This window comes from Limulus polyphemus, unplaced genomic scaffold, assembly GCF_000517525.1.
Source record: "Limulus polyphemus unplaced genomic scaffold, Limulus_polyphemus-2.1.2 Scaffold6, whole genome shotgun sequence".
In the NCBI taxonomy this organism is placed as follows: Eukaryota; Metazoa; Arthropoda; class Merostomata; order Xiphosura; family Limulidae; genus Limulus; species Limulus polyphemus.
The window spans coordinates 1,501,702-1,507,730 of record NW_013665616.1 but is presented as its reverse complement, the minus strand read 5'-3'; the positions used below and the strand labels follow the sequence as shown (position 1 = coordinate 1,507,730).

Below are 6,029 nucleotides of genomic sequence, written 5' to 3'. Positions count from 1 at the left end.
ATCCACCCACACACTTTTTTAAGTTCATAACCCTGACAAAAGACGTGTAGATCAGCTTGTAAGCTTATACAGGTTTAGCTTATAAACTTAATGAAAAACAACAACTACAATGGTAACAAAAACTTCTGTTTTAGGTTAAACTTGATATTCATACCTGTTGGTATGTCTTAGTAATGTGTATCTTTAAGTCAAATTATAATATTGACCACTAACCATGATAAATTATTTTCTTATGTTATTTCTTTGGATAGAAATATGGAAAGTTTACACCTTTTTTTTTCGGCTCATCAGTTCGTTTTATATTATTTCTCACTACAGCAAGAACGATTTTTGTGTTATCACAGTCATGCTAATCCTTTAAGTAACGCTTTGCTTTCATGATTCATATATATGAATTAAATCACGGATGAGCCGATGCTGGGTGCTCTCAAGTTAATCTGCAATATATATGTATTGTTAAGGGGTAGGTAGCAAATTATTCATATACAGTTTGTTTAGAGCCCTTTAAAACAAGTTGATGAATTTTCATAGAATTAAAATATACAACTTATAAATAATTATCTTTCTGGACAGAGACGGTTTAGCGTCATTGAGATAGCTTAGTTCATTTCTGAATTTTTTTTTATATAAAATATCATCATCGTAAGACATAATTATTTGACCGAGATTTTTGATAACTCGAGGCCTTATCTTTGTTAAATATCTCTAGTTTTTGGAACTGCTTTTATATTCTTGTTTTCTTGGTGGGTGATTTTTCTTTTTTCTATTCTCTCTCTCTTTATTTTCTATGTGTTCTACAGTTAAAATTTCGGTCAGATACTTCATACATATGTTTTCATTTTTACACGATGCTATAAGAAAACGTTTGGTGTGACAATGTCAAATGACTAAAGAGAGATATTCGTCGTTCCTGGTTTAGAGGAATAATGCCATATAGATAAATCACTACCGTATAGCAAGACTTTCAAAGATTTGATTTGATGGAATGTTACTGTGAGAACAATTGTAGAAGAGAAGAATAAACACAATTCTAACGAACACAATTAAGTACTATTTATTTTAATTGCATAATTGTTTCATATGTCTTCCAGGTAGAAAAGCCGAAATTGAAGTAAAATAAAACTGATAAATTGGATGATGAAACTGAAATGATGTTGAGTGAAAACTGAGCACAGTCATTATATACAATAAATGACCTAAATGAAAACACCCCGTTTTACCGTAGGTCTTGATCCTTTAAAATCAAAAGCTAATCACCCTGAAAGCTCCAAAACTGTTTTCACGATACACATTCTCTCTGTAGCTGGCCAATTAAATAGCGTTGCAAGAATCCGGAAGTACTGTAGAAGGACCCCATTAAATACAAATAGCTTTCATGACTGAATCCTGCCACGGAAAGTAACGCTAACGATAAACTCATTTTTATATTGTTGGATCTTGATTTAGAACAAGAACTTACTCGAATTACGGCCATTAACCACTAACACCGAGGTTACCCAATTGGTTAATAAATATTAGGCTTTGAAACTGGTATTCCTAATAATTTCAACTTTGAAACCAATTCCAAGAAACTAGGTTAGACCTATTTATGTATTTGTAAGTCTAGAGCTAATATAACACACTAGATTATATTGGTATTCACTACTATCTGTTGGTCGAGATGTAATGCCAATATACTTCAATGTGAAACCTACTATAATTCTATTTGGTAATTAGTTTTAGAATGAATTCATATAAAATTATGTCGTTATATATACATTTTAAAAATTTGCGCTTGAGTGTAGTTAACTTGTGTGCAAGTCATAACGTTGATTTTACAATTTAATTTACTTATTTGTGTCATAATCTCACTAAACTGTAATGCTTCTACTAATATTTACAGGCAAGTACGGAAAAATGTTACTTTAGAAATTTCTCCAATATGAAAGAAAATTGTACTCCAAAGTCCAAACAAAATATTCAACAAACGTAATACGGATATAAGTTTGGAAATTAGAAAGTAGAAGTTTTTGAGTAGGAACATGATACGATTGTTAGACACAAATATCAGTCACCACAAATTAATTGATTTGGTGGGAACTATGCATGTTTTAAGAAACAAGTTCAAATAATACTTCCACTTTTAGACATATTGGAAAGGACGGAGGGGTATTATTAAAGCTTGATTTCAAATATCTAATTCTTTGAATCCTGATGCAACTTTGAACTTTGACGATATGCCAGGTGCTTGTTGTTGTTTGTAATTAAGCACCAAGCTACACAATGGGCTATCTGTTCTCTGCCCACCACGAGTATCGAAACCCGGTTTCTAGCATTGTAAGTCCGCAGATATAACGCTGTGCCACAGGGGAGGGGGAATCATGCCAAGTGCTGTTGACATGAAACGTTATTTTATATTATTTGCAAATTAAACTGTCACTATACTATCCACTTTTCAAAATGTTTGTTTATTTGTTAATAAACAAGAAGAGACCATGCAATACAGAATTAATTTGGTATATGATCTAATGTATTACTAGAAAACAAATTATTTGTTTATGTGTAGTAAAAGGGACAAAAGAGAAAGAAAACATAGAAGTAAAGCAAGACATAGATTGGCAGGAACAAACTATCTTAAGTTTTAAAACCTTAATTGAAAACCCTAAACATTAATTATTCTTATTCGAAGGAGACTTAATCTTTTCCGAAAGTTTTGCACAAGTTAATTATAAATACTTTTTTAAAATCAAAAATGTAAAATATATATATATATATATATTGCCAGCTAATATATATTTTTCATTTTATAATAAAGTAGTAAAAAAAGAAACAACTTATCTAAAAATAATTACCATTTGATATTACAATAAAGTAGACATTATATACAATGTATCATTTTAAAACAATTGTACAAAGCGTATTATTTATGAAGGAAGAAAAGTTATTTCTGAAAACAAATGCGCGAAAAAACTGTTATATTTATATGATCGAGAAAAATATCACGTCAATTATTACATAATTCGATATTCTAAATGAAAAATGTCCACGTGTTAAGGTCATAGACCATATATAATTTAGACAAGTGTCAATAAAAATGAAGTAACAATAGCTTGTCGTGAGACATGTGCTACAATAGCAGCGAGTCATCTACAAATACATAAACAGATTAAATATTTAGACAACATGGACCCATGTCTACAAGAAACAGACAATGTACATTAGAAAATTTTAATTGCGATTTTTATTGAGCTAGCTTGCGTCATATTATTCTTTACATTTTATTCATAAAGTTACAGTCAAAAGGATAAGTAACCAGATATAAGAGTACTTACACAATAGTTAAACCAAATATAGAATATTTTTAAAGACGTAATTACACACATTTAATTTAAACAACTTAAAAGTATGGATAAACCAATCATTTAAATTCAAACGATTTAAAATAACAGGAGCCAAGTAATAAATTTACGTAGAACTTAAAGCAGATACACATCTTGGGCAGTTAAATGCATAGTAAATTTTAAGTCTGAACACTTCATGCCTAGAACACATCTAAAACCACCTGAGAGCCATTAATTTACACTCACATTGTTGAATAGCGTAGCTTTGAAATCATGATAGCTTCGAAAAATAATTATTTTTTAACAGTGATGCATGGATGGTAAGCTATATCATTATAGGAAGATAATCAAAATTGTTTCGGGTTTTCCAATATTCAAACGTCTATTATGAATTATCTTATATTTGAGGCTAAGAAGCTACCAATCTTACACCCCTAATATTTACTACAATTTAGTTTTCAGAAAGGAATAATTTAATATTGTCAAAATACAAAGGCCAATGTTTCTACTACGCTTTTAAAAAACAGTTCTCAGGTATTGGTGTAAATTTAAGACCAAAATGAAACATTATATTACACTCACAGAAACGAATGATAGCAATAAAACAAGAAGACAACCTGAATATTCAAATAACCCAACATAAATTATTAAAAGAATACCTACCCTAAAATTAAAGAACGAACATGACTTTTTTCATGCAAATGTCCCGCTTGAATATACTATACATGACAAATTACAATATTTGTTTATCTTATTGCAAAGCCACGTTGGACTCTCTGTGTCCACCGTGGGGATTCGAAACCCGGATTTTAGCGTTATAAATCCGTAAAGGTTCAGCTGTCCCACCGGGGAACCAAATTGTAAAGAAAAACCTGAAACCAGAAATATCAACCAACCAAACTACAAATGAAGTCTGACTAAAAAAGAAATTTTCGAAAAAAATCTTTGGATGATACGTCTCTTGCTATCCATAATTTGACTTCTTGTCTGTGTTGTTGTTGTATGGCGTTGTGTATTGTTGATTTTGGTTTGTTTGTGGGCATTTTTTGTATTTCATTTTTAGTTGTTTTATTTCCAAAACTTATGGGATACCTCCATGATTTCTATTGTAACATTAATATTGTAATGTTTTAATGAAAGGGGAAATAATTTAGTGCCATCAGAAGAAAGAAGTATGAAAGCAGATTAATATCATGCCAGTGATATAAAGTTTCCTTTGTGATTAATGTGAAATTAATAAAATAAGCCTTTCTTAAGCTATAGAGCGCTTTATCTGGTGGAACATGACATTTAATGTGTGCAGGATATTAAGCTAAAAGTCTATTATAATGTATTATAATGGGGATTTTAACAAAAGCCTGTAATACTCAGCATTTCAACAATCCGTACTTTGACTCTCTGCCTGCGTTTTCTTGTTGTATGTCCCTGTCTGTTTTGTTTTGTTGTTTATTTCTTTTCTTGCGTATAATTTTTAGCGGTATTTGGTCGTCTGGGATAGGTGTCATATTTAGTCTGATTGTCCTGAGTTTGGTTTGTTGAATTTGAATATTTTTTTCTTGTCTTCTTTGAATAACGGATTTTTATTCACATGTTCCTTCTTAAATCGATTGTGTATTTTTGTTTTAGTTCTTCTATATTTTTTCATCTTTTAGTCACAGTTCTTTGTATTCAAGGCATTCTGTTTCTCGGAGATTCTCAATTTTCTTTGATTTACTTTTCCTATTTCATTTTTCAGATATCTGTCTCATTCTTTATATATTGCACCCCAGTGGCACAGCAGTATGTCTGCGGACTTACAACGCTAAAAACCGGGTTTGAGATACCCCTGGTTGGCAGAGCACAGATAGCCCATTGTGTAGCTTTGTGCTTAACTTCAAACAAACAGACATCTTTATATATTTGTTCATATCGCTTTGCGCTTAATTCCAAAATATAAACTTCTAAAATTATTTCAAAATCTTCTTTTTATTATTATTATGATTTTAGGCTCACATGGAATTTATTTCATTATTAAAAGTTTTGGTATAATTACCGACTGAGTTTCTGATCATTCTTTATAAATTTTGTGCGTAATATCATTGTTTAACACGTTCCAGAAAGCGATTGTGTACGATCTCATCTTGTCATTCCCTTGATGGCTTCTAATAATGTTTCTTAACATTCCAATGACGGTAACAATGCGTTTATCGTTAGGTATTTCGTGAAAACATTTTTATAATATGTTTGAAATAATTATATAACAATATTAATTGTAAATGGAAAAACGGCTAATCGAGCTGGCTTTACTAAAGAAATCGGGTTCAAGTTTTAGATTGTCAGATGAATAAAAATACACAACGTTGCTCTTGTAAATCGAGTATATGGCGAAATAATAAGAAACTACAATGGATTCTTTAGATAATAATGCGAAATATAATTCCTAGGTTTCGTAATATATAGAAACCGAACATTTGTTTCGTTTTAAGGTGAAAACATTATATTATATAAATATATATATTAACTCACTGAAGTCATTAGACAAACGTATTAAAATTGATCTATCGTTCACTTGGAATATGGTACTTACTGAATAGTGTATATTTCCACGTAATAGTTGTTTGTTTGTTTGTTTTGAATTTCGCGCAAAGCTACACGAGGGCTATCTGCGCTAGCCGTCCCTGATTTAGCAGTGTAAGACTGGAGGGAAGGCAGCTAGTCATCACCGCCAAC

At 30.8% G+C, this 6,029-nt stretch overlaps 1 protein-coding gene across 1 annotated transcript in view; it reads left to right on the top strand.

The window, feature by feature from the left end:
* The first annotated feature begins 1,466 nt into the window (after positions 1 to 1,466).
* LOC106475073 overlaps positions 1,467 to 6,029 on the top strand; it is a 68,831-nt gene continuing 64,268 nt past the window's right edge. Inside the window, exon 1 of the mRNA XM_022381321.1 lies at positions 1,467 to 1,575. The gene's annotated coding sequence lies outside the window, so the exon portion shown is untranslated. The remainder of the gene's footprint in view (positions 1,576 to 6,029) is intronic.